Raw genomic sequence first — 12,234 nt, 5'->3', positions numbered from 1 at the left:
ATGCACACCTGTAGTCCTAGCTACTCAGAAGGCTGAGAGCTGAGGATCATGGTTTGAAGCTAACCCGGGCAGACACGTCTTTGAGATTCTTATCTTCAGTTAACCAGCAAAAAGTTGGAAGTGGAGGTGTGGCTCATGTGGTAGAGAGCCAGCCTTGAGAAAAGAGCTACAGGAGAACTCCCTAGGCCTGTGTTAAGCCCCAGTACCAGCACAAAATAAGTTAAATATGGTGAGCTAAACAAAATGTGTCTGTATGCTGCCAGTTAGTGTGCTCTACCCTCATTCTAAAGACGGACATTTCAGTGGTTTAGGTGAAAGGTTCAACGTATCACAAACATTGGGGAGAAAGTGGAGGGAGCTGTAGTAGATGCTTTTTCGTTTGTGGTATGGGAGGGATGGGTGCATATTTGCAGACACAACAGGAAAGTAGTTTGGGAACTTGGAACCCCAGTGAAAGCCTCTGCCCGAAAGTTACTCCTTGCTGCCTCATGTACAAAGCCTGCCATTTGGCTGATGGGACAAAGCCTTGTTGGCAGAGCCAAGACTGAGCTGGGGATCCAGATCTCCCAGAATCTGAATTAGCATATATTGTAGCAGTAGACCTTGGGGTACGGTAAAGTTAATAGGGGATTGTTGAATGGTTTCAAGGACAGGAATTAGAGGAAAGAATGTTTATCTTTCTCTATCCCTTAAATCTGAGTTTAATGCAGCTCACATTGAGTTTTGTTCATGAGGCCTGCTTCCCTCCCCCTCCCAGAAATGGAGCTAGAGTTGCAGCTGGAATCTTTTTTAGGGGCCCCTGGAGACTGGACAATGATGAGGATAAATGACTTTTTCACTCAGCATGACTGAATAGTTGGAATTACTAATCTCTTCAGATATGTCTGATAGCTTCAGAGGTCAAGTTGTTACAAATATTTGTTGGGCAGTTTTTATTAAAAAATGATTTATAGCCAGGTGCTGTTGACTCCCATCTATGATCCTAGCTACTCAAGAGGCTGAGAACTGAGGATTGCAGTTCAAAGCCAGCTCAGGCAGGAAAATCCAGGAGATTCTTTATCTCCAGCTAACTACCAAAAAACCTAAAGTATGCTCAAGTGGTAGAGTGCTAGCCTTGATCTAAGATCAGGGAGATCCCCTGGGCCCAGGACCCGCACAAAACAAACAACAAAAACCCCTTGAAACTGGCATGTCCCAGTATTTAGTGTTGTGTGCAGAGGTTAGCACACGAGGGTCATATGGCTGGAGTTGGATAGTAGCACTTGAGGCAAGTCACAATTAGATGCCTAATTGTGATGTGTCCACACTGATGCCTTCATTTCACTTGGGTATTTCACATAATTGCGTTATAGATACTAGATTTGCTCACAGAATTGCCAGCTTTTATACGTATTGGGAAGCCATCTTGCAAAATGATGAACTCTGAAGCAGGCAGGGCAGGCTAAAGCTGTGTCCTTAGGCTCCTTTCACTAAGTTAGGGGCTACCGTGTGTCATGTATACCCACTTGTACTTCCTTAGCTCACACACAAGGAAATTGACTGCTTCTTTGGTGAATATTGTTTCTGGAAAATTCTCTTTAAGTTATAAGCAGACCTGTAGTTCTGCAAGAGAAAGGGCTTTTTGTCCCCTCCATAAAGGGTGCAGAAACAGCTTCAGGCTCAAGGGCAGGATGGAACTGCAGGAAAGCAGAGTGAGTGGGAGCCTTTTAGTAAACTTGGTTCACATTCCTCCAGCTCCACTATGCGAAGTAGTGAACGTTGTCAATTCTGGCTCTAACCTTAGTCTTTAGATCTATCAGAAAAATAGGAAGAAAGACCTACTTGGCTTTGAAAACATTCCACAGGAAGGTAAATGTATTTAGATAACTTTTCAAATCGTATCTAAGTCTACTACTAAATTCTAAGGTTTGACTTCTTTCTTCAGTTTAAATATTGCTCCAAGCCAACCACTACTGCTCACACCTGTAATCCTAGCTCCTCAGTAGGCTAATCTAAGTGGAGACGTCCATGAGACTTACTGAGCCTTGTATCGCTGATTAACCAGCAAAATCCCAGAAGTGGAAGTATAGTCCAAGTGGTACAGTACCAGCCTTGATTGAAAAAGCCAAATGAGAACATGAGAACTCTTGAGTTCAAGCCCCAGTACTGCATTATTAAAAATAATTTTTTAAAAATGACTCCAGGCTAGCTATTGAAGATGCTTAGTAAAATCGGGAAATCATATAATCATTCTAGTATTTGCTAACATGAAAATGATTACTATTGTGCATTAGTAAGGAAGAAAAGAACATACCACTGGAAACAGTATGACTGTAGACATTGAGAAATTTTAATGTTTGTGTTAGGCATTCTGAGTTAACAGAAGCAGCTAAACATAAGACCTAGGTGCTGTCCCTGAACTCTGCTCAAGACTAGCACTCTACTGCTTGAGCCACAGCTCCACTTCTGGCTTTTGGGTAACAAGTTGGAGTCTCACAGAGTGCTCTCCAGGCTGGTGTTGAACCTTGATTCTCAGATCTCAGCCTACTGAGTAGCTAGGATTACAGGTATGAGCCACCTTCACCTGGCTGGAGCCTGCCTTTACGTATTGTCAGGCCAGCCAGCTCCTTCAAGTTAGGATTGTGTGTCCTGGTTCCTTGGAGGCCTAGGAATGACTTCCCGTAGTCACTCTTACAGCTTTCTGTGTCTCCTCCCCTGGGCCTTGGTGTATGAACCACTTACTTTTCTCTATGAGGAGGTAAGTAGAACTCAGTTTCTGCTTACTGCTGCAGTCTGGGGCTTGGCACACTGATCTCTTTGCTTAGGAAGCACAGGGTGGTTAGGGTAAGGTGCAGTCCCTTAGGCCTGTCCTCTTGACACAGCTTACCTCCCTTCTTATATTAGTGCTTTGCTAAGTTGGTTAAGGACACCCAAGACAGTCTTGTGAATTCTGAATTGTACAGTTCTCAGGTATAGTGTCTGATGAAAACAACAGGTTGGCCTTCTTGAAAAAAACACTGCAGCTATCTTTGCAAGTGGGAAAGTGAAATCTTTTTGGAACAAATCCTCCAATGATTGGATTGTCTTTTTTTGTGTGTGTGTGTCTGTCTGTCTGTCTGTCTTTCTGTCTGTCTGTGTGTCTGTGTGCCATGCACTAGTCCTGCAGTTTGAACGAAGGGCCAAGGTGCTCTCTCTGAGCTGCTTTTGCTTAAGGCTAGCAACTCTACCTCTTATGCCACAGCTCCACTTCTGGGTTTTTTGTTTGTTTTGTTTTGTTTTGTTTTTGGTAGTTGATTGGAGATAAGAGTCTCACGGATTTTCCTGCTTGGGCTGGCTTTGAACCACGATCCTCTGATCTCAGGCTCCTGAATAACTAGGATTGTAGGTGTAAGCCCCTGGTGCCTGGCTGTATTGTCTCATCAGGCTGAGAGATCACACACAGCAAGAGTTTCATTTCTCTCTTAGGGTCATATCATTGCTTTACTTGTTATTTCAGTCCTGCCAAATATAATCCCACTTAATTATTGCAGATTCCAGTTGCTTCTACTCTTCATAAATGTGCCCAAGTAGAAACAATTTTGCATATTGAAACCTGGCAAATCGTTGATCCTGATGACAAAAGCTCATTTTTTAAAGTATTATATTTATTTTTTCCTTTTTTTTAAATTTAATTTTATTATGTCCATAAATTCATGGTAAATGACAGATTTCACAAATTTCAACTTAGTACTCTTGATGAGAATGCTCCGGTTGAAAGGCTGGTTTCTTACCCATTCAACATCTAAAGTAATATGGTAAAACTCATCAAGTTACATCTCAGCAATTTGGTGTAGGTTGTGATCTAGAAGGAATGGGGTGAAGTTTATATTTGAACTCTGTGGGATGGGGGAAAGAAAGGATTGCTTAAGCACATTGTAGAGTGTTTATTACTGAACTCTACGACGAGAAGAGTTATTTTCATGCATCATCAAATCATCTTTTCACTTATGAGTGACTGTGCTAGTTGTAAATCATCTGTGTCTAACCATGAAAGCCAGTTCCTTCAGGCCGTATTTGGTTAGCCAAGTGCAAGTTATTGTTTGTACTTGAAAATAATAAAGCTGCATTTCCTTAAAAATACATCCTGTGCTTAAGACTTTTATTTCTTGGTGCTGATCCTGGGGCTTGAACTCAGGAGCTGGGCACTGTCCCTGGGCTGTCTTGTAGCACTCTTAACATCTGAGTTCCACTTCAGGTATTTTGGTTGTTAATCTTATAGATTTTCCTGCCCGGGCTGGCTTTGAACCTTGATTCTCAGTTCTCAACCCCCTGAGTAGCTAAGATTACAGGTATGAGCCACCAGTGTTCCACATTAAGACTTTTACTTGCTTTTTTCCCAACCAGTTCAAGGATGTTTAAAAAGAGTTTGAGGGCTACTAAAGAACCACAAAAAGAGAAAAAAGTGGGTGTGCTTAGAAAGTATTTTTAGAAATAGAACTGCCCTTTCCTGTGTTCTGAAATGGCTCTGGTTTTTTTTTTTTTTTCATGTTCTAGAATGTAAGCTCAACAATAGAACAGTTTTTGAAAGAGATCCAACAAACTTAAAAGTAAGATACAATGAAGGGATTTTAGAAACCTTCACAAATAGCTGCAGATGGAGGGGAAAGTGCCATTTTGCAGGTTCTAAGCCTAGGCTATCTTCCTCTTTTGCCTTCCCATCTCCAGCACATTACCAAATGGATTTGTTCTTTATTAGAATTTGTAGGGCTCCTTGTCACTTGCTTAACATGCTCTGTGTCTTTGTTCTTCCAACAGCACCAGTCAAGATGGTCATTTGTTTCACAGGCAAGGAAGCCGAGGCCTAGGGAAGTGATCCATGCTTGAGGAATAGTGATGAGATTCAAGTCCTGATTTTCAGCCTCCATATACCTAGGTTTTTCCTTTGCTTTCTGTTCTCTCCCTGGGTCGGATTACTTCAAACCTGGACTGCTGCCTTCCTTTCTTTATCTGTGTGCATCTTTCATACATACCACCTATGTCTTCTCTGCTTTATAAGATGTCTCCCTTCCCTCTCACCCCTTCCTACCCCAGCCAGTCTTTTGAGCCATGCTACAAACAGGATTCCTTAACTAACATGGATCCTAGCTCATCTCTTCCAGCAAACATCTTGCTGTCTTTCTGTTCCTGTCCTTGTATTGTAGGCCTATTCTTACCTCCTTGTGGGAAAAAACAAGAGTTATTCTTCTCTAGACTTAGGACTAAACTTTAGGAGCCCATTGGCCTCCCAGTATTCTTAAAGTCTCTGTTGACCACCATCCTTCACTCAGCCTGATCAGACGTTCTTGTCAATTCATTTGGCAGTAAATTACATAATTTTTCAGGGTGCTAGTGGCTCACACCTGTAGTCCTAGCTACTTAGGCTGAGATCTGAGGATCATGGTTCAAAGTCAGCTTGGGCAGGAAAGTCCGAGACTCCAATTAAACCACCTAAAAACCAGAGTAGATCTGTGGCTCAAAGTGGTAGAGTACTAGCCTAGAGTAAAAAAAAGCTCAGGGACAGCACCTAGGCCCTGAGGGCCCAGGCTCAACAACAAAAAATCCACATAGTTCCATTCATAGAAGACAAGGTATTACCTTTTACCCTTGATCTGTAAATAAAACAGTGAATATCATGTCTCTCCTGGAGCAATATAAACTTGAGAGTAGGAATTCCATCTAAGTTTTTGAAAGTTTGTTAGTGTTGGTGGTAATAGGGCCTTCTCTGAGCTCTTTTGCTCAAGGCTAGCACTCCGCTACTTATGCCATAGTCCCACTACCAGGTTTTCTTTTTTTTTCTTCTTATTTTTGCCAGTCCTGGGGCTTGGACTCAAGGCCTGAGCACTGTCCCTGAGCTTCTTCTGCTCAAGGCTAGCACTCTACCACTTGAACCACAGCACCACTTCTGGCCTTTTCTGTTTATGTGGTATTGAGGAATGGAACCCAGGGCTTCATGTATGCTAGGCAAGCACTCTACCACTTAGCCACATTCCCAGCCCTCCACTACCAGTTGTTGAGTGGTTAATTGAAGATAAGAGTCTCATGGGGACTTTTCTCCCTAGACTGGCTTTGAACCACAGTCCGCAAATCTCAGCCTCCTCAGTAGCTAGGATTACAGGCATGAGCCACCGGTGCCCAGCTAGATCTTAAAAGTTTAGTAATTCTGCGGATTGTCTTACAGGCTGTCAAAACTAAAAAAAAAAAAAGAAGAAGAAATTTAAAAACCCCAGAAATTTCAAAACATTGAAAATTAGGAATAAAATGTCATAAGTAAAATGAAAAACCAGTTTTACACATCTCTTTCTTTGAAATTTTTTCTGTTATGCCATAGTCTATAAACCCAAAGTGTACTCAGTATTGTTAGGCAGAATATTAGATGATCACGGAGTCCTTGCCCGTGGGATGTTCCTGTCAAGGGACATTTTAGCCACATGTTCTGTTCCCTTTGTGGACAGGATAATCTAATCAATAACAGGAAAATTTCCCAGTGCTCCTTCATCATTATAATTTTTATTATTCTAGTCTTTATGTACAGATAGATGTTACTGCAAATGACTGTTTGGTAGTGTGCCTGTCAAAAGTGGGTTTCAGGTTTTTACAATTACCATAATACTTTGCAATATTACTTTCTTACTGTTATTTGCCAAACCATTTCTGTTTTGGTGGGTAGTTTCCAACTTTGCTTTTTATATAATGTGGGAGAGAACTTGTGTGTGTGTGTGTGTGTGTGTGTGTGTGTGTGTGTATTTCTTTAGAACAGTTCCCAACAGAGTTACTGCCTAGGGAAAAAATAACATTTTGTGTTATAGATCTAGGGAAGCTCATAAAAATAATTTAACAGTTAAAAGTGGATACTTGTACCCACTTCCCAAGTCAAGAAAGAACATTTTTGTCAGATATGAAGGTGTGTGCCTGCAATCTGAACACTCAGGAAGATCCTTGAATTTAAGGCCAGCTTTGAGTTCTCTGTGCAGTGAGACCTTATCTTAAAAAGCTGAAAACAAAACCTTTTTCCTTTGAACTGTAGAAACAACCTCTGTGTTTCTTTGAAACATCTGCTTTGCCCTTTTGCCTTTTATTTAGCACGTGGCTTTCCTAGGGGGTTAATTTATATGACCATAATGGTCAATAAGTGTAGAGATTTTATCACATCAGTTTTGAATAGTTATTTTAACCACATCTGCTAATTGAACAGGTGAAAGGAAAGTGTCTTAAGGTTGCTATAAGTTGACGTTTATACGTGAGGCGGATACTTGAATGTGTACTGGTTTTAATTTCTTGTTAGCCCTATCTGGATCTTTTATGTATTTTTTATGACTTTTTTTTTTTTTTTTTGCTGGTCCTGGGGCTTGAACTCATGGCTTTAGGGCTCTGTCCCAGAGCCTTTCTGTACTCAAGACTAGTGTTCTTCCACTTGCACCCAGCACCACTTCTAGCTTTTTTTTTTTTTTTCTGTTTATGTGATACTGAGGTTTAGAACCCAGGGCTTCATGCATGCTAGTCCAAACACTCTACCCCTAAGCTACGAAAATACTTGTGGAAACATTGGATTACATTTTCACATAATTGTGAGATGAATTATGGTCATAAATGAAATTTCACTGATGTAGAAGACACTCATTTGGAAATCATTCAACCTAGGGCATGAGTTTTATTTCTTTATATAAAAGGATTTGTGTCAACCAAATCCTCAGTTGCTAATTATATATCACCAATTTTGGAGATGTGTCAAAATTATATAATGTCTGTTAAAGAATGTCTAGTAAATCTGGGTGCTGGTGGCTCACTCCTATAATCCTAGCTACTCAAGAGGCTGAGATCTGAGGATTGCAGTTTAAAGCGAGCATGCACAGCAAAGTCCATGAGACTTATCTCCACTTACTTCCAGAAAGTCGGATGTGGCACTGAGGTTGAAAGTTGGAGAATGCTAGCCTTGAGCAAAAGGGCAGCACTCAGGGACAGTGCTCAGGCTCTGGGTTTAAGCCCCATAACTGAAAGACGGTACTAAGTGATAGAGTTAGACAAGAATATTAGATATATGATATATTTTAGTTTAAACTTTTTCCTAATGAAGATGTATCACAGATGATTGATAATATTGGAAATAAGACACAAGCAGTCATAAATCAAAGGACTCCTCTGCCCCCAATTGACCATAATGTATATTGAAGTCCAAAATGAGGAATTCATCCAGGAAGCAGCCAAGTGCAAATTCCCAGAACATAGTAATCTTGGTGTTTTATTTTTACTCACAGATGCAGAGTTGAGGAGGGGTTTTCATGTGTGCTTTTCTAACTCAGGCCTCTCTAAGTTCAGAGAGGAGATTTTCCATCTGAAAGCTTACACAGGATAGCAAACATTCCTGAGTTTGTTAGTTCAGCAAATTTAGCCATGTAAGGCAACTCTTGAACTAGTTGATCATTCAAGCTTTAAGGGCACTGGCTTGAACTCTATTTGAGAAGGAATCAGAAAAACAAAAGAAAATTAACATTTGGAAGTCTTTATTTTAGGAGAGATGGCAAGGAAAAAGTCATAGATGAACTCTCTCTTTCCTGTATCTGGAGAACAAGAGCCATATCTTAATATTCTATGTGTTTATATTACCTGGGTCAGGTGCAAAGTTAACTAGAGGAGGGGGTGAGTTTTGAGTTAGTCTATGTTGGCTTTCTTCATCCAACGTTGTCAATGTGCAGTTCCTTTCAAGAACATCAGCAGTACCTGGAAGCTTATTATAAGTGCACATTATTGCCAAGCTTAATGAATTAAACTTTGGGATTGGAGCCCTACAGGTGACTGACTGACTGACGCCCTGTAAGGTTGAGGACCAATGCTGTTATGTAGCCTGTTTTGCCACCTGGTGGAACTTTGGTGAGTAACATTTAGTAATGAATTGATTTGGATTCTGTTGCAATTGAATGTAAGAATTATACCAAGGATTATCTTGTACTTTGGATTATAGTCCACTCCGAATGCATTCTATTACTGCACTGCCTTCCACTTTATTTCAATTGCCGTAGGGCTTGCCATGTCAGCAAGCAGACGGAGTGAACTCATTTTCACTGTTTTTACAAATGTCTTTAATTTTGTGTGGGCATTGTATCAAACACTGGAATAGCACAGACCTCTTAAATAATGCTACAGAAGAATAATCTCACATGGAAGTGCAAAAACATAGATGTAAAAGGACAGGATTAAAGATGGTATGCAGGCTGGCTGGGAATATGGCTCAATGGTAGAGTGCTTGCCTAGTATGCATGAAGCCCTGGGTTTGATTCCCCAGCACCACATAAACAGAAAAGCCAGAAGTGGCACTGTGGCTCAAGAGGTAGAGTGCTAGCCTTGAGCAAAAAATAATCCAGAGACAGTGCTCAGGTCCTGAGTCCAATCCCCAGGACTGGCCAAAAAATAAAATAAAAAAGATGGTGTACAACATGATTCAGAATAAATGCTTTAAATATGCAGAAGCATGAAATAAAATACACAGAGAGTAATAGTGGTTATTTCTTAAGGACAAGAAAGATAGGTCTGCATGCTATTTTGTAACTTCCCCATAAGAAGCATAAATTAGTTATATTCAATAATTTCAATAGTATTCTTAGTTGCATGTTAACAGCTGCAGTCATCATCTAGCTCAAATCTCTTCTTTCTACAGGGTAGGGATTCAGAGATGAAATTGTGATCCTTCTGCAAAGAGTTTCTGGTTCTCTGGGGCAGAACATACTTGGAAACTAAGAGGTGTAAGGAAAGGTATACAAAACAGAGAGAAGCCCTAATAGGGGTGCCCCCCATGGTTTCACACAGGAACTGGCCCTCCCTAGGGATCCTAAACTAATTGGTGCACACACCTGTAATCCCAGCTAATGTGGAGGTTGAGGAGGGAGGATCACTAGAGCCCAGGAGTTCAAGACCAGCCTGGGCCACATAGTAAGAACCTGTTTCCAGATATAAACAGGAACAGGTTATTTAGCAATGCCAAGTTCTCATGAGCCATAGCAGAAGATCAATTCCTAGGAAGGAGATAGCAGTAGAAGCATATCATTTAGAAATAGAATTAAATAAGTAGGGGTGAGAGTCAGATATGTTTGGGAGTGTGAGAACAGAGAGGTGCTGGTTTTAATTTTTGTGCCAGTTCTGGGGCTTGATCTCAGAGTGTGGACACTGTCTCTGAGGGTTTTTTCCCCCCTTTTTTTCAGGGCTGGTGCTCTACCACTTGAGCCACAGCTCCACTTCTGGCTTTTTGGTGATTAATTGGAGATAGGAATCTCATGGGCTTTCCTACCTGCTAGCCTCGCGCTTTAATCCTCAAATTTCAGCCTCCTGAGTAGCTAAGATTATAGCTGTAAGCCACCAGCACACAGCTTGTTTAATTATTATTTTAATTATTTCATTCTAAATGTACTTTTTCTGAGTGTAGAAAAACAGTTCCATTCCAGCTCTACATATTATTGTGACAATATTTAAGTACAGTTTTCTCCAGTATAGGAAGGTAGATTTGGGTTTAACATAGGAAAGACTACCTAGAGCAATCCCACAAAGTAGCAAGAAAAAGAAGCCCTGGTGTTGCCAAAAGCATTCAGCATTGGTTCATTGAATGTGGCACAGCAGAATTCATATTGAATACCTAGTACATGCCAGGTACTCTTTGTGGAAGTTGCTGAACCACCAAGACCATTTGAAGAGCTTAGGCTTAGAGCGTTAAGAATGCCTGTAGCCACATAGTCAATTTCTAACCAAGCAAAGTAAATGCAAGTCTGTTAAACCCTAAAGACGGAGGCTTCCTCATCTACCACCTGGCCTCCTGTAGCTGAAGGGATTCTAGCAATGCCACTGCAGGCCCCCAACCCTGCTAGGGTACTGTGGTGGATGGACACTGTTCATGTCCCCTTTGGGCCTGTATGAGAGCACCTACTTAATATGACTAAATACCATGAGGTCACTTCCCAGTGCCTGCACCAGTCCAGTTCCATCAACAATGAAGAAGAAAGGAATGGTTAAGAACATAGGGTGTTGAATGTGATTTGCTATCAGGGAAACACAAATAGGAGCCACAAGATGGCGCCACACACCAATACAATGGCTAAAATTAAAAAGATGAACCAAATCCAGTACTGGCTAGGATGTGGAGACAGAGCTAGTGGGAATGCAACATGGTTCAACCACCTTGGAAAAAAATATGTGGAAGTTTCCTGAAAAGTTTAACAAGCATTTTCCATATGACTCAGCCATTAATTCCCAGCCTTTTACCCACAAAGATTTTGAAAACCTTCCACATAAAGGCTTTATTTAGAGCAGCTCTACTTGCAGCAGCCCCTAAGCAGAAACCCTCTAGATATTTATTAACAAATAACTGGATAAACAAAATGAGGTATATTCATACAAAGGAATACGACTGAGCAAAAAAAGGGGCCGGGACTATCAATACTACAATTGCATCTATGAAGTTTTAAGAATTACACTGATGCAAAACCATTTGGTGTAAGCCAACTGAACAACTCATGGGGGGGATGAGAAAGGGGGAGGGGGAGGGAATGAGGGAGGAGGTAACAAACAGTACAAGAAATGTACCCAAGGCCTAACGTATGAGACTGTAACTTCTCTGTACATCACTTTGACAACAAATTAGAAAAAAAAATAGAATTACACTGAGTGAAATGAACCAGACCTCCCCCCCACCCACAAAAAAGCAACATGATTCTGTTTATGAGACATTTAAAATGACCCAACTCTCCACAAGAATGTTTGGCTTAGAACACTCTTAAATAGTGTTGAAACTACTATAAATGTCATGGTAAGCACCTCTTTTAAATGTTTATTTTTCCCTTAAATAAGATTCTGGTGGCTGGGGCAAAATGACTCTCCATTTGACAGTTAATGGACCCTCCATTCAAGCCTTGAGTGGAGAACTGTCAGCCAAGGAGCCCCTTTTAGCAGCCCACAGGGCTGCCTAGCTGCTCTGAATACTCCACAGGTGTCTTGAGGAAATTACACTGTAACCACAACTGTATGTTGCTGAAACATAACTCAAGAAGACATTAGGGCTGGGGATATGACCTAGTGGCAAAGAGTGCATGCCTTGTATACGTGAAGCCCTAGGTTCGATTCCCCAGCACCACATATACAGAAAACGGCCAGAAGTGGCGCTGTGGCTCAAGTGGCAGAGTGCTAACTTTAAGCAAAAAGAAGCCAGGGACAGTGCTCAAGCCCTGAGTCCAAGCTCCAGGACTGGCAAAAAAAGAAAAA

General features: G+C 41.1%; 1 long non-coding RNA gene across 1 annotated transcript in view; it reads right to left on the bottom strand.

Annotated features, from left to right (window-relative positions):
- LOC125347789 overlaps nucleotides 1-4,703 on the bottom strand; it is a 30,551-nt gene extending 25,848 nt beyond the window's left edge. Inside the window, exon 1 of the long non-coding RNA XR_007210268.1 lies at nucleotides 4,116-4,703. This is a non-coding gene — a long non-coding RNA (uncharacterized LOC125347789). The remainder of the gene's footprint in view (nucleotides 1-4,115) is intronic.
- Between the last annotated feature and the right edge of the window lie 7,531 nt (nucleotides 4,704-12,234).

The sequence above is a fragment of the Perognathus longimembris genome, chromosome 1, assembly GCF_023159225.1.
Source record: "Perognathus longimembris pacificus isolate PPM17 chromosome 1, ASM2315922v1, whole genome shotgun sequence".
Taxonomy (NCBI): Eukaryota; Metazoa; Chordata; class Mammalia; order Rodentia; family Heteromyidae; genus Perognathus; species Perognathus longimembris.
Note: the sequence above shows the minus strand (reverse complement) of the source record. Positions and strands in the feature narration are given on the sequence as shown.